Source organism: Pristiophorus japonicus, chromosome 2 (assembly GCF_044704955.1).
Source record: "Pristiophorus japonicus isolate sPriJap1 chromosome 2, sPriJap1.hap1, whole genome shotgun sequence".
Taxonomy (NCBI): Eukaryota; Metazoa; Chordata; class Chondrichthyes; family Pristiophoridae; genus Pristiophorus; species Pristiophorus japonicus.
Genome location: NC_091978.1, coordinates 199,120,795 through 199,137,785, shown reverse-complemented (window position 1 = coordinate 199,137,785; position 16,991 = coordinate 199,120,795). Strand labels below are relative to the sequence as shown.

The 16,991-nt window shown below is 40.1% G+C and overlaps 1 long non-coding RNA gene across 1 annotated transcript; it reads right to left on the bottom strand.

Moving 5' to 3' along the window:
• Positions 1–6,371: 6,371 nt before the first annotated feature.
• On the bottom strand, positions 6,372–15,023 carry LOC139233001 (uncharacterized). Its single transcript, XR_011588130.1, has 2 exons — positions 14,608–15,023; positions 6,372–7,040 (listed from the first exon to the last, which is right to left on the bottom strand). It is a non-coding gene; the product is annotated as an uncharacterized lncRNA (long non-coding RNA).
• Positions 15,024–16,991: the final 1,968 nt, after the last annotated feature.

The window sequence follows — 16,991 nt, the reverse complement described above, 5'->3', positions numbered from 1 at the left end:
ACCCTTTGCTTCCTATCTCTAAGCCATTTTTGGATCCTATGGGTTTTTACCTTTGTGACCAGTCTGTCATGTGGGACCGTATCAAAAGCTTTGCTAAAGTCCATATACACTACATCGTACGCATTACCCTCATCGACCCTCCTGGTTACCTCCTTGAAAAATTCAATCAAGTTAGTCAGACACAACCTTCCACTAACAAACCCGTGCTGACTGTCCCTAATTAATCCTTGCCTTTCCAAATGTAGATTTATCCTGTCTTTCAGGATTTTTTCCAATAATTTTCCCACCACTGAGGTTAGGCTGACAGGCCTGTAATTACTCCGCCTATCCCTTTCTCCCTTCTTAAACATTAGCAGTTCTCCAATCCTCTGGCACCATGCCCAAATCCAAAGAGGACTGGAAAATGATGGTCAAGGCCTCTGCTATTTCCTCTTTTACTTCACTCAACAGCCTAGGATGCATTTCATCCAAGCCTGGGGACTTATCTACTTTCAAAGCTGTTAAACACCTTAATACTTCCTCTCTCACTATGTTTATTTCATCCAGAATATCACACTCCTCCTCGATAGCAGTATCTGCATTGCCCCTTTCCTTTGCGAAAACAGATGTAAAGTACTCATTAAGAACCTTACCAACATCTTTCGCCTCCACACAAAGATTATCCTCATGGACTCTAATAGGCCCTAACCTTTCTTTAGTTACCCTCTGACTTTTAATATATTTATAGAACATCTTTTGGTTTTCCTTAATTTTACTAGCCAAGAATTTTTCATGCTCTCTCTTAGCATTCCTAATATCCTTTTTAATTTTGCCTCTTAACTTTCTATATTCCTCCAAAGATTCTATAGTATTTAGCCGTTGATATATGACATAAGTTTTCCTTTTTTTCTTTATCCTCCCCTTTAAGTCCCTAGACATCCAGGGGGCTCTAGAATTGTTAATCCCATCCTTTTTCTTTAAGGGCACGTTTGGCCTGAGCCTTCCGGATCTCCTCCTTGAATGACTCCCACTGTTCCGACACAGATTTACCCACAAGTAACTGTTTACAGTCCACTATGGCCAAATCACTCCTTAACTTAGCAAAATTAGCTTTTCCCCAATTTGGGACTTTTATTCCAGGCCTATCCTTGTCCTTATCCATAACCAACTTGAATCTGACTGAATTACGGTTACTGGCACCCGAGTGCTCTCCCACTAATACCCCTTCAACTTGCTCAGCTTCATTCCCCAAAACTAAATCCAAAACCGCCCCCTCTCGTGTTGGGCTTGTTACATACGGACTAAAAAAGTTCTCTTGAATGCATTTCAAGAATTCTGCACCCTCTATACCCTTCACACTATATTTGTCCCAATCAATATTTAGATAGTTACTATCCCCTACTATTACTACCCTATGGTTTTTGGACTTCACAGCAATTTGCCTACATATTTGCTCCTCTATCTCCCTCCCACTGTTTGGGGGTCTATAATACATGCCCAGCAGTGTGATCGCTTTTTTTAATTTTTCAATTTGACCCATATAGCCTCTTACTGTGTTTTTATATTTCTTGTTAATTTACTCTCATAATCCATCTTCTCTCTATTATTGTTTTAGTCATCCTTTGCTGGTTTTTAAAAATGTCCCAATCCTCTGGCCTCCCACTGTGTGTAACATTGTGTGCCATTGTTTTCAATTTGATACCATCCTTCGTTAACCACAGATGGTTCTCCTTTCACTTAAAAGTCTTTCCTTCTGACTGGAATATATTTTTGTTGAGTTATGAAGTATCTCCTAAATGTCTGCCACTGCTTATCAACTGTCTTACACTTTAATCTATTTTCCCAGTCCACTTTAGCCAACTCTGCCTTCATATCTTTGTAATCATCTTTATTTAAGATCAGGATCTTAAGATCTCAAGATCAGCATCGATATAAATAAAAATATAATTAAGTCATGAGTGCTAATTATCTTTTGATTGTGTATTGAAGTTGAACGTGCTACAGGCCATTTAGATTCTATCACCACGTGCAGCATAAAATCAAGTCTCAAGTGGAATAGACAGTTTTCAGCAATCAACAAGATTTTTAGTTTAACAAAAAGTAAAAATCTGAATATTTAAAAAAATGATCAGGGAAAATATATAATGTAATATTTTATATTATGCAATTTTCCTAATGATCTTTTAGGAAGTCAAATTTCAGAGCTTTATCTTGAACATTTTACATGTTTTAACTTTTCCCAGAAGTTTAAATAAGTTGGTTGAAGTCCACCCACAATAATGTACTGCTGGAAGGAGAAAGCTCCCTGGTCATTTTTTTTCTCCGAAAGGACTGGGATGGTGTGGCGATTTTGGGTTCAGAGCAAAAAGTAATCTGTTTCTAAAGTTCCTTCAGTTGAACAGCATACTTAATTAATCAGTGAAAGTGAACAAATAAACAGCAATTCTGTAATCACAATAAGAATGTCTGCAACCATTCTTGATTCTTAGCCAGACACATTGGTGAAGGAACATTTCTCAATTGTAGTAATTGTAGCTCTTCTATTACATGAAAAATTGTGTGCCTTGTGATGACTCTCCAACTTTCTGAACTGACCTATCTGGTGGTACACCAGATTCAGAAAACAATGCAGTCTTGCATTTCCTTTCCATCGCTCGTGGGTTAGATTTCGAAATTACTGCTTGGGATATCCAACAATTCAATTTAGTAAGATATCACACTTGCAGTTGGAATGATTCACCAGGAATGAAACATTTCCTTCAACGTTTATCTGTCCATTTTGAATGACTAACGTTCCCATGTAGATTAGCGCATTAACATAAAAGGGAATCCAAAAATATTTCATAAACTTAAAAAAATAAAAGGTTAATGAATTGGTGGGCCCGGTTAGGGACAAAGAAGGAAATCTTTATGTGGAGGCAGAGAGCTTGATTGAGACACTGAGTGAGTACTTTTATCTGTCTTCACAAAAGAGGATGAAGTTATTATCGTAGTAGAAGAGTAGAGATATTGGAGAGGATAAAAATGGATAGAAAAGAGGTGCTAAATAGGTTGGCATCACTCAAAATTAACAAGTCACCCACTCCAGATGAGATGCATTCTAGGTTGCTGAAGGAAGCAAGGGTGGAGATAGCAGAAGCTCTGACCACAAACTTTCAATCCTCCTTGGATAAGAGAGTGGTGCCAGAGGACTGGAGAATTTCAAATATTACACCCCTATTCAAAAACAGAGGCGCAAATCTTGTAACTATAGGCTAGTCAGCCCAACATCAGTGGTGGGAAAACTTCGAGAATACTGTCGAAGACAAAATGAATTCTTCCTTGAAGAAGGACGGGTTGATAAGGGACAGTCAGCACAGATTAGTTAAAGGCAAATCGGTCTGACTAACCGGATTGAGTTTTTTTGATTAAGTAACAGAGAGAGTTGATAAGGTAGTGCAGTAAATATATATATGGACTTTCAAAAGGTATTTGATTTAAAGTACCACACAAGACATTTGGAAGATAGAAGTACATGGATTAAAAGGATAGTAGTAACTTGGGTACATAATTGGCTAAGGGATGGGAGGCAGAGTCGTGGTGAACAGAATTTTTTCTGACTGGAGAGAAGTATGAAGTGGGGTCCCCCAGGAGTTAGTATTAGGACCATTGCTTTTCTATAGGGAGTACAATTTCAAAGTTTGCAAGTGATACAAAACTTGCACGTATTAAATAGTGAACATGATAGTAGCAGACTTCAGGAGGACATAGGCAGATTGGTGAAATTGGCAGACACATGGCAGATGTAATTTAATGAGGAAAAGTGTGAAGTGATGAACTCTGGGAGGAACAACATGGAGATGCAGTATGATTTAAATGGTACTATTTTGAGGGTGGTGCATATTCACAAATCTTTGAAAGTGGCAGGTATAGGATTCACAAAATTCTGGGACCTCCTACTCAATGGACATGCGTCTGGAATTTAAAAGGGAACTGTGTTAGACTTTTGGAGGAGAAATGTGGACAGAAATATCTCACTATTAGGTGCTTTTGGACTAAACTAGGGCCTTTTAGATTGAGCTTGGACATTTTAAATTGTATGCTGGGTCTGCATAGGGAAATGGGATCCTTATAGGGCTGCTAACCCACCTGGGAGACATTCGCAGTATAACAAGAGCCCACTTACCAGGGACCCAGATACATACATATTTTAATAGTTCTTAAAACGGCTATACAGAAAAACCCAGGCATCAGCAAAACACACAATGGACAGTATCAAGACCTGATTACATTCTAACAGCACCATTCGAAAACCTCTTCAACATCTTTAGGAATCTTGTATCATGCTAATGCTCAATCAGCCCACCAAAATTCTCACAAAGGGATCACATTAGAGTTGATCAGCCTGCCAAAATCGCACAAAAGCAGTCATCAAAAATCAATTGCGCACCCGAGTTTTGGCGCGAAAGTTTAAGCAGCCTCTCAGGTATAACTGGGGGCCTTGCTGGTAGTTTGTGGGGTAACTTTTGAGCTGAGGAAACACTTTTGAAGAAACGTACCCGAGAACACTCTGGAAAAGCACTTGGACTCTGGGTTCTTTGACTCTGGCTTTGAAACATCTAACTTGCCACACGAGGTTACCGCAACGCAACAAGAAGAACCTAACAAGAAGCCTCAGAGTCACTGAAAAACCAACAATCATCCAGCGCTGACTCAAGGAAAAAACTTATTTACCATCAAAACATCGACCAGTGCTAATCCGAAGACACCGCAACCAGCCAAAGAATCCACAAGATTGAGGAGAGAGAAAGCAGTGTGCAACTGGTCTAAACTGTGGAGAAATCCTTTGGTGAACATAGTCCCTGCAATTTCAGAGCCTAACTTAGTTAGTGTAGTGGTGGGAGGTGGTTTTTTTCCCCCCTACTGCATAACCTCTTTACCCGTTGCGTATACATTTTCCCCCCTTTTCTGTACATTTTGTTATATGCTATTAAGTTAATTAGTGTGGTGTGCTACTTTCTAAATAAAATATTTGTTCTTGCACCAAACAGTTGTCTATCTACATCTATCACATCCCCTAAATAATTCCAAGCCCTAGAACCAGGGAGTGGGACAATTCGAACCGTCAAGGTCAGAAAAGGCGGACAAACCCACCACCCCCTACACAGGGCAAGTTGATGAGGTGGTTAAGAAAGCATATGGGATACTTGGCTTTGTAAATAGGGGCATTGAATACAAAAACAAGGAAGCCATGCTAAACCTTTATAAATCGTTGGTTAGGCCTCAGCTGGAGTATTGTATACTATTCTGGGCATTACACTTCAGGAAAGATGTAAAGGGTACAGAGGAGGTTTACCAGGATGTTAACAGGGATGAGGGACTTTAGTTATGAGGAAAGGTTGGAAAAGTTAGGCTAGTCTCCCTTTAACAAAAGTTCAGAGGTGACCTATTTGAGGTTTTGCAGATGAGAGGTTTTGATAAGAGTAAATGGGGGAAAAGTATTCCATCTGGCGAATGGGTCAATAATTAGAGGGTATAGATTCAAAATCACTGGAAAAAGATCTAGCAGAGAGATGAGAGGAACGTTTTTTCACTCAGAGTTGTCAGGATCTGGAACGCTCTATCTAAAAAGGTGGTGGAAGCTGATTCCATGAATAATTTTAAAAGGGAGTTGGAGAGGTTCTTGAGGATGAGGAACTTCCAGAGTTACAGAAAAAAAGTGGGAATGTGGGACTAAGCACGACTGCTCTTTCAAAGAATCGGCACATGAATGATGGGCCAAATGGTCTCTTTCTGTGCTGCAAGATTAAAATAAATACCTGAAAATTTTCATTCATCTGACTTTAGCTGATGTGTAAAATCAGAATCTTGTCCTTCACTATTCCCTTGCATGTTTATTGAGTAACACTATGAAAGGAACTGTTATTTCAACTATTCTAGATTTGAAAAGCTCTTCAAGCCCTTGGCCGGCCCATTGAAAAGGCTTTTGTTTTTGGCCTCTCCTCAAAGCGTTTTAACTTTCACAATGATGTATCTCCAAGATGATAGCTGAAACAATTGGCTGCACTTCCTGTAGTTGGCAAAGATCTTAAAAGCCCAAATTCTGCAAAAAGTTAGCTATATATACACACAAAACAAACACAGTGCTGTATCAAAAATAAAGCTACTACTTATGGTAGCAATGCAAATAGGCTGGGTGCCAATGGGAAGATGGCCACACATGAGTGCTGCAACAAAGGGCAGGGAACAAAAAGAAATCACATGCAGTGCAAGAATAAAATCATTTAAGGGTAAATATCATTTGTGGTCCCTTCCAACAGTTGCTTCACCTACCTGAAGAATGTCGAGAACCAATGATGAAAATATACTTCAAACTACCTCTTTTTCCAATAAGACACTGTGTACACAAAACATAACTTTTCACTATACCTTTATTTAAGTCAAAAATTGGTGTTGGGAAAATTCAGGTGCCTACATATGTAAGTTTTCCAAGTTCTTTGAATCTCTACAACTTTCTAGTAAGAATGTCAACATGGGCAGGATCATGCAGTATGCGGTTGAGAAATACATACTTTAATTGCCAACTCTGAATCAAAGAAATTCAGACAGGATTGTAATAATGATGAAACTCTTTTAAAATTAACAGTTACAGCATTATTCTGAAACCTTTGCCCACCCCAACCCCATAAAACCCAACAGGGTTTGTGACAAAAGTCAACATAACAATAAAAAAAGCCACATAACACCAGCAACATACTATGTTGCTCAACACAGTGTTACACAACCTGTCATAAACAAGGTTTTTTTAAAAAATAAAGTAAGGAATTGTCCAGCCATTTGAAAGAAAACATCCATAGGTTTTCCTTAATAGACGAATTAAATTTGTTTTATCGGGCAGAATCTGAAGTCCGTATTTCTTCAATATGAAATCTGCATTTATCTGGCCTCCTACTTCAGAATTACTTCAGTATTGAGAATATTCCTTTGACTGAAGTTTGCCAATAATGCGTTCCAGTTGTCTTTTGGCCTCGCACTGGGGAAAGTTGCCCATTTCATAGTATTGAGGAGCTATCTTCACTAACCTATTAAATAAAAACAAAGTACATTTTACTATTCCTGAAAATTTACACATTAGAAAAGTTACAAGCAACAACAAACTCAGGTAAAACTCTAAATTAATTTTCTAAAAATGTTGCGACTTGATAGAACTGTGTGAAGACATTTTCAAACGCTCACTCTACTGCCTAGATGCTTACAGTATAAGTTATTAGAAAACTGAACAATGGTTAGATTAACAGACTGGAAATCAAAGGTAGTCAAAATTTGAATGCAACACAATTGCCATTGTAAAATACTGGAGGAAAATAGCTAGTGCAAATTTTGTTGATACTGGCTTAAAAAAAATTGAATGCAGACTACCATAGAATGGTACAGAGTCACAGCCATAATTCCCTACATAGGAGAATCACAACCTCTACTGAGCTGGTTGGAGGGTGAGCAGGCAAAGCATTGAGATCTCAATACTTCCCTACAGGGAGGAGGAATCAGCAAGTCCCCTTATTCAGCTAGCGACAGCTGGTTACAAAGCAGCTCTTAGAGAATGCCTGGAGTCAAGCATGACTTGGTAGACTGCAATTCACCAGCTCTATGCCATCCATCCATGCAGCTTGAACCGGGGCTTTGGCAGTTGGCTTCCCTTTAATGCCAAACAGGGCCACCCTCCTTTGATCCGTTTCCGATATCAACTGATGGCCAGAGGTTGACATCACCCTCACTGCGCACACATTATTACGGTCGTTCCCTTGCAACACAATTCCAGTGAATGCCCCTTAAAGGATATACAGCGAACAAGTCTGCAACCATGTGCCCCTGCACCAGTTTTTCACAAAAAGCCCATTCAAATGGTCGGCAGAAGCCTAAATCAGCCCAGGACAGCTTCAGATTCTTTGAGGGCACTCACAGCCCCAATTTTCCTGGACTCTAAAATGGAAGCTTGCTTGCCAAAAATTTTCACTCAACCCTTTATCGCTCTTCAACATAGAAGCAGGGGCCTGAATTTTCCTATCAAATGCTAAGCTGATAAGAAGTATGTCACGCATGATTTACTCCTGCTTATAATGACTGTTGACCAGAAGAAGTGTTGTTGCAGGAAGCAAAGCAAAGGAGGGAGAAATCTCGCCGGCACAAAGTGCTACAGGACCCAAACAAGGGGGCAATGGAAGGAGGTGACCAGGCAGTACAGAATGATTAATGATATTACCAGGTCAGACAAGGTTTAAAAAAAAAGCCTTACCTACCAATCATATCTGCCACTTAATGACCGTTCCTTTATACTGTGTTAATGTACTTCAATAGATTGTCATTACAGTCCTCTCAGTGGGGAGACTGGTATGTAGCTAGGTTGGGAAAGGCGAGGGTGAAAACACCCTTAAAAATAGCCCGTTTTCAAGACTGTGGATTTGTGTTTTTCCACAGAAAATTGTATTGAATGACAAAATGAAATTCATAAAACTGGTTAAAAATCCCAGAATCCCTTTAGTTTGGCATATTCAATTACTGTAAACCAGCGGCTCTGCCTTTATCCAATGGGTGCACATGCAAAATAAATGGAAGTATATCCATCAATAAATCTTGTGTTCACTCATTATTTCTCCCACCAAAGAAACCCACTGCTAAAAATGGATTCCCAGAACATTTTGTCATGCAAAAAGTACACACACTAATTTCTTAAATTTGACTGACCATAAAAGATGCTTTTATCTTGTGTGTTTTCATCATGGGGATGTTGTGCATGCAATAGTTCTGCAAGCAGTAACTCTAATCAGGAAGTTGAAATGGGTATGTTATAGGGTTCAATTTTCCCCAGTGATTTGTGCCGTTTTTTTGGCCCAAGCTAAAAAAATACTAGTTTCCCCAATCAATTTGTACCAAAGTAACTCAGTTAGTGACGATTTTTTTAGGTTAGTTTTTTTTTCAGTCAACGGAGTTCCAAGTAGAGCGTTTGCTTTGGGAGTCTCGTGTCCGGCATGCGAACAACGTTGCCTGCCCAGCGGAGCTAATCAAGCTTGGTCAGTGCTTCAACGTTGGGGATGTTGGCCTGGTCGAGGACGCTAATATTGGTGTGTCTGTCCTCCCAGGAGATGTGTATCTGTAACCCTTGATCCTTTTGCTCTTCTACTCCATTTGACTCTTATCATTCAAGCCATATGTGGCCTCCTTATTTTCTACCAAAATGCACCACCTCACTCTTACCTATATTGAAAGTCATTTGCCAATTAAACACCCATGCTGCAAAATTATTAATGTTTTCTTGTATTTTGTCACATTCTTCCTTTGTATTAACTGCACCCCCCAAGTTGTCGTCGTTTGCAAATTTAGAAATTGTACTTCTGATTCCAAAATCCAAAGCGTTAATGTAAATGGTGAACAGTGGTCCCAGGACCGATCCCAGTGGAACACTTCCCACCTTTGCTGGTCTGAGTAGCTACCCTGAACACCTACTTTCTTCAGTTTCGTAGCCAGCTTGCTATCTATTCTGCTACTTGTCCTAACGCCACATGCTGCGACCTTAGTCATGAGTTTAGTATGTGGTACATTTATCAAAAATCAAAATATATTACGTCTACTGCATTACCCTCATCTACTCTGTCTGGCACTTCTTCAAAGAATTCAATAATGTTGGTCAAGCATGACCTTCCCTTTTGAAATCCGTGCAGACTACTTGTTATATTTTCAGTTTCTATATGTTTTTCTATTGAGTAAAGAGTTCATTATCTTTCCTGCCACAAATATTAAGCTAACCAGTCTATAGTTGCCTGAACTTGTTACACCTGCCTTTTTAAATATAGGAATACAATTAGCTGTCCACCATTCCTGTCACTGCCTGGGAGTTTAGCTCGTCTTTCACGAGTATTATTTTAAACCATATTATGTTATGATCACTTTTGCCTATATGTTCCTCTACACTTAGTTTTCATATCTGCTCTGGTTCATTTCCCATTACTAGATCCAGCAGCGATTCCTCTCTTATTGGGCTTCTTATGTACAGGATAAGAAAGGAGTCCCGAACACACTTAGAAAAACACTCCATTCCCCTTTCCCCACCTCTTCTGTGGTTATAATGTTTTTACTCATTTTATTTTGAAGTTAATTATTTCTGAAATCCCCAACATATCAATATTTGTACAGAATCTGGTATTTGACCAACTCTAGTTATAAATCTAAAGATAAGATAATGTTAACCTTAGGGTTTATGGTCACAACCAATGTTCCCTGTAATTTATTTTGGGGCGGGCAGCCCTTTAAGGGGCTGTGTGGCCCATTCAGTTTCACACATGCGTAAAATTCAACATTGGAAAAGCCGTGTTGCATGGGACCAGCAGAGAGCTGTGGCCGCACAGCTTAGAGGGAACGTTGGTCACAATACTTCCACGTAAATAACACTTAGAAAAATAAGTTCAATGTTTAGTCATTAAGTTACTGAGGTGGATGTGCCGACATTTATAAATATGTACAACATAGCTCTCCAATCATTTATTCATTTTGAAAAGGAGTTCCAGTATCCAATGAGGATCACTTTCAACAAAATTAGATCTGGAAAGCAAGTGGTCAGTTTCCTCCCCACTTCACCCCAAAAATGAAATGAGAGAACAGATTTTGCTTTTAGCTCAGATTCATAAAGTTACAGAATAAAACAGCTCAGTGATGTCTCTTCCTTTGTTTGAGAGAAAACCAAATACAGCTTGCATCAGAACAGAAATCAACATGCTAAATTATCTATTATCTTCCATTATATGAAAGAACTATACGGAAACCGCTCGGTAAAAAAAAAATTTAGAAGTTCTTTAAAACACTTCACTGTTGCATTTATTATGCTTCACACATTCATCATTTAATGGTAGAAACTAAAACTTAGTTACACCCAACAGAAACACACAAGCTGAGAACATAGAATAGGTGTACCAAATATTCAGCCCCCCGAGCCCATTCAGCCATTAAATTAGACTGTGGCTGATCTGTATCTCAACTCCATTTACCCACTTTTGATCCATATCCTTAGATATTCTTGCGTTACAAAAATTTATCGTGCGAAAAAAGTACTTCCTCATTTTACTCTTAAATGGCTTGGCTCTAATTTTAAGATGGTGTCCCATTGTTCTGGATTTATCCACCAGAGGAAATAGTTCTGTAACTACCCTATCAAATTCCTTTATTATTTTAAACACCTAAATTAGTTCACTCAACACTTTATCCTCAAGGAAATACAAGCCAACCTGCCACATAATTTAACCCTTTAAGCCCCGGTGCAATTCTGGTGAATTTGCACTATACCTCTTTCAAGGCTAATATATCCTCCTTGAGGTGGCGTGGCTAAAACTTAACGCAGTACCCCAAATGGGATCTGACTGAGGCTCTGTACAACTGAAGAATAATTCTTCCCCCGTCACTACCACCCTTGCATTCTAACTCACGAGTTAAAGATGAATGTTCCATTAGCCTTTTTCGATTACTTTTTGTACTTGTGTGCTAGTGATTTGTGGAAATGGACATCCCAAATATCTCTTTACTCCTCCAGTTGAGAAAATATTCTGATTTGTTTTTCTTAGATTCAAAGTAAATGACCTCGCACATTCCCACATTGAACGCCATCTGCTGCAGTTTTGCTTGTAGTCTGTTTATGTCCCTTGGTAACGTCCTACTCCTTCGACACAACTTATTCCATCTCCTAACTTGGTGTTATCTACAAATTTGGTTATATTATTCTCTATTCCTTCAACTAAGTCATTGATATATATATTGTGAAAAGCTGAGGCCCCAGTACAAATCCCTGGGAAACCACTCTTGTCTAAATGCTCAGTCACTGTTCATAATGATAGATTCCAGTAACTTCCCCACAGTTGACAAACTAACAGTTCTGTAGTTTCTTGGCATCTTGCCCTTCCCCTCTCTCCTTAAATAATAGTGACATTAGCAATTTTCCAAACCAAACATACAATTCTTGAATCTAGAGAGCTTAGGAAAATTATGACCAATGCATCTGCAATTTCCACACCTATTTATTTTAATACCCTGGGGTGGAAACCACCAGGTCCTGGAAATGTCTATCTTAAGTCCCATTATTTTCTCCATTATCATTTTTCAAAAACTTAAAGTAAATCCACCAAGTTCTTCCCTCTGACTTATTTGTAGGTTCCCTTGTACCACTGGCCATTTTTCCTCTTGAATCCATATTCACAGTAAAGGAAACGTATTTAACCAGTCTATATTTTCTTATTTTCCATTAGTCTTAGATGCATCTGGGCCCAGATTCCTCTTTACCACTCTTTTTCTCATCAATATATTTATAAAAACTGTTACTATTAGCTTTGAGACACCGTGCAAGATTTTTCATATTCCTTTATGCACCTCATTACTTTCTTTGTATCCCTTTGTTGCTTTTTATAGCTCCCTCAGTCTGCCAACTTTCCAATTTTTCTTGCATTTGTGTAAGCCTTTTAGTTTAGTTTGATGATGTTTTGTCTTATTTGTTGACTGCGGTTACTTAACTACACAAAGGGCTTTTTTCTAGTAGGGATATGTACTGGTTTTGTATCACACCAAATGTTTCTTTGAATGCTTCCCACTATGTGTCTGTAGGTTTACCCAGTAACAGTTTAGCCCAGTTTACGGTGGTCAATTTGTTTCTCATACCTTTGAAATTAGCCTAACTTAAAATTCAAACCGTGATTTGTGACTCTTCTCCCTCGCAAACCTAATATGAAATTCAATTATATTATGGCCACTATTCGCAAGATGATCCCTAACTGTCAACTTATTCTGGTTTGTTACTCATCACTAAATCTTATATGGCCTATTCCTTTGCCGGTTCCAAAACATATTGTTCCAGAAAACTCCTGAATACATTCTAGAAATTTGTTGTCTTTACTACTTGAGCTGTTCTGTTTCCTCCAGTCTGTGTGAAAATTAAAATCTCCCATTATAACTACATTGTTTCTGCTCCATGCTTCCCGGATCTCTGTATTGATACATACACCCCACTACATCATTACTGTCAGGTCTGTAGATAACTCGCACCAGTCTTAATCCTTTGCTAATCCTTAGTTCAATGTTGCCACTGCCTCACCTTCATTGAAATCCTTTTTTTCTATTGCTGTAATTGTGTCTTTTAGCAATATTGCTACTCCACCTCATTTTCTAATTTCCAAGTCCTTTCAACAGATCCTATGGCCAAGAAAATTTTGCTCCAAGTCCTGCCCAGCTTGCAGCCAGATTCCTGTAACTGCTACTACATCATACCCTTTAAGCTGAATGTGTGCTTCTAACTCATTTGATTTGATTTATTTCTTATGTTACATGTATTCATGTACTTAACTCTTATTTGTGTTACATGTGCCAGGATGGTGTTTCTCCTCAAATGTTTTTGTTGCTGACACTGTGTACATTGTTATACAAACCAGTTAAATATCTTGTGTTTCATCACTCCTGCTTTATTTTAAAGGGTATTTTATTATTACTTCCTATAAACATTTCCATTTACAGAGTATTTTTGTTACCTTTATTACTTTTTTAAAAAACTGACTGTTGCTCCTATCCCTTCTTTTTCTCATCTTCAGGTTACCATTATATCCACCCACACCCTACTGCTTTGAAGTCCTTTCTACCAGAGTGATTTCTATCTCAAGTACAGACCATGGTAAATAATTTGCAGCACATGCAGGGCTCAGAATGATGGTTTTTCTGACCATGGAACAGAAGTCTGGATATTACTGCTTAGTAAACATTATTCTCTACATAAAACTTGTGTTGGGAAATTATATTAGGTTGATATGGCAACACATTCATTTAAAAGTCCAAAGTCAGGCTTTTACCATTGCATTTTCAAACAGGCTGATGATATGGATTTTATTTATAAATTCATGGCTTTCTCGACCAAGGAAGGCTATGGATCAGTCTTTGCAGGCAGAAAAAAACGACTGCCATATGCAACTTACATTTTCTGGTCCCCGCAATCTCATTTACGTTGAGCTGGAACAAAGTCAATACTCAGCCACCACTGCAGTTCCACGTATATTGAACATACAAATGCTATTAAATTACACAGTCTAAATCATTTAAATGTGACTTATCGTGATACCTACAGCCTGATTATAGGCATTTGGTAGTGACTAAGTATCACAAATGGATAGCTTTAATGACCATTACAAGAATGCTTCAGGAACGGTAATCAATGCTATCTGAGCATTATATAACACAGCTATATGCTTCAGCTGTACAATTTTACACAAGACAGCTATTCTACTTTTCCATCTACTCAATTAAATAGCAAATGTAAATATTTTGCATGAAATGTGCATTAGCATGACCAAGTCAACGAGTCTTGGTTGGTGATCATTTAAACCCTAGTTTTTGCCATAGGCTGTCGACCTTTTTCTAGAGAAAACTACAGAATTAAAGATAGGCAACAATTATTGTTTAATTATATCAAGTAACTATGTTCAAGTTTGATTTGAACTATTTTAATTGATTTTGCCGAGTTCAATTTCACGATTCAAGAGTGGATTTTCAAAATTAAGATTTAATTAATGAAGCTATACCCAACTAGTGGCAAACATAGAAAAATACTACAAATTGTGTGTCTCAGCAAATTACCATTCAGGCTTGATGTCTGTACAGGTGCGGATGTAGTTTTTAGTGGTAAGTACAAATTCATTGTAGAGCACCCACTCAGGTTTGTGGTCCAGGACAGTAGAAGGATGAAGCTGCACAACCTGGTTATCTTTCACCGTCAAATAGTGGCCTGTGCGTTCCAAATGAGCCACCTAAATAGAAACGGAAGTCATTAAGTACCCATTAGTCATCACACAACGCATTCTTGTAGAAGTCTGTGGAGAAGGCAGGCAGGGGTAGAAAGAGAAGGGGAAAAGAAACAATCTACTATTATCTTAAGCATCATAATTTAGGACATCGAGAACCTTATTGTAAACTTGAAGATGCCAATTAAACCTGCAGTTAAAAATGGAAACGTCTAGTATCAATGATGTTTTCTTGGTATTCAATCACGTAGATATATATAATTTTCCTTCCTTTAGAAAAGAACATCTCCTTCAGAACATTTGTGGTTGAAGTATATTTCTTTCAAAAATACAGGCAGATTAAAATACCTTGGCAATGTTCTCTGAGATAAGTACTAATACTTTCAAAGTAGAGAATGAATGCAAAGGTGGCTAAATGTCAAAAAGAAAATTTGTTTAATGCTTGAAATAAAAACTTGTATGAGAACGTGTAATCATATTTGTGGCAGTGCATGTGTCACTGTGCCTTGCTAATGGTATAAACAAGGGAAATGTCTTAGATGTGAAAAGAAAAAGTCATTAAAGCAAATAAATGGCAGGTAAATTTTCAGTGTGAAGGTCATCGAACATTTACCGTTTTACTATATTATGAATATCTTCACTATTGCCTTTACCTGGGCCATGTTTAACTTGACTACGGTTAAATCTCACTACTTCATATAAATGATTATGGACCTTTAAGAAAATCTTATGGCGTTAGAATACTAGAAATATTTTATAATTTACTGAAGTGTGAAGTATGCACTTGTCGCAAAATATTCAAAACAGCTCGACAAAAACTGTTGCACTAATAGTTGAAAACTAATTCACAAAAAGTTTTCTACTTAGCTGTCAAGATTTCTACATACACCGCATTGCATTTCTGGTGCTGCAATGAACTTATCAGTTCACTACGAAGCTCCAGTGTCCTGTTAAATTATGGGACTGGCTATTTGTACTGCACTTTTTTTGACAGACATACGACAAGCCCCGCCACCCACCCCTCCCGGCCAAATCATTCCCTCCATGTGGTGCTGAGAAGCAGGACCTGAGGCTCCGACCCCCTCCCTCCCCCCGGCCAGCCTGGCTGGGGAGAGCGAGCGAGCCTGGCTATGGGAGAGCGGGCGAACCTGCGTGGGGAGAGCGAGCGAGCCTGCGTGGGGAGAGCGAGCGAGCCTGCGTGGGGAGAGCGAGCGAGCCTGCGTGGGGAGAGCGAGCGAGCCTGCGTGGGGAGAGCGAGCGAGCCTGCGTGGGGAGAGCGAGCGAGCCTGCGTGGGGAGAGCGAGCGAGCCTGGCTGGTGAGAGCGAGCGAGCCTGGCTGGTGAGAGCGAGCGAGCCTGGCTGGTGAGAGCGAGCGAGCCTGGCTGGTGAGAGCGAGCGAGCCTGCGTGGGGAGAGCGAGCGAGCCTGGCTGGTGAGAGTGAGCGAGCCTGCGTGGGGAGAGCGAGCCTACGTGGGGAGAACGAGCGAGCCTGCGTGGGGAGAGCGAGTGAGTCTGAGAGAGTGAGAGCGAGTGAGGCTGGGAGGGGTAGTAGAGAGAGTGTCTAGGTGGAGAGAAAGAGAGTCAGTCTGGGTGGAGAGAGAGAGAGAGAGAGAGAGAGAGAGAGAGAGAGAGAGAGAGAGAGAGAGAGTGAGTCAGTCTGGATGGAGAGAGAGAGAGAGAGTCAGTCTGGGTGGAGAGAGAGAGAGAGAGAGAGAGAGAGAGAGAGAGAGAGAGAGAGAGTGTGTCTGGGTAGAAAGAGAGAGTCTGGGCAGAGAGAGAGAGTCTGGGCAGAGAGAGTGAGAGAGAGTCTGGGTGGAGAGAGAGGGAGCGACAGAGAACGGGAGGGAGGGAGGGAGTGAGTGAGTCTGGGTGCGGGAGAGAGAGTGGGGAAGAGAGAGAGAGAGAGAGAGAGAGAGAGAGAGAGAGAGAGAGAGAGAGGGTGGGGAGAGAGGGGGCCTGGGGGCGGGGAGAGGAGAGAGGGGGCTGGGGTCGGGAGAGGAGAGAGAGGGGCTGGGGTCGGGGAGAGGAGAGAGAGGGGCTGGGGTCGGGAGAGGAGAGAGAGGGGCTGGGGTCGGGGAGAGGAGAGAGGGGAGGGGCTGGGGTCGGGGAGAGGAGAGAGAGGGAGGAGCTGGGGTCGGGGAGAGGAGAGAGAGGGGCTGGGGGCGGGGAGAGGAGAGAGAGGGGCTGGGGGAGGGGAGAGGAGAGAGAGGGGCTGGGGGG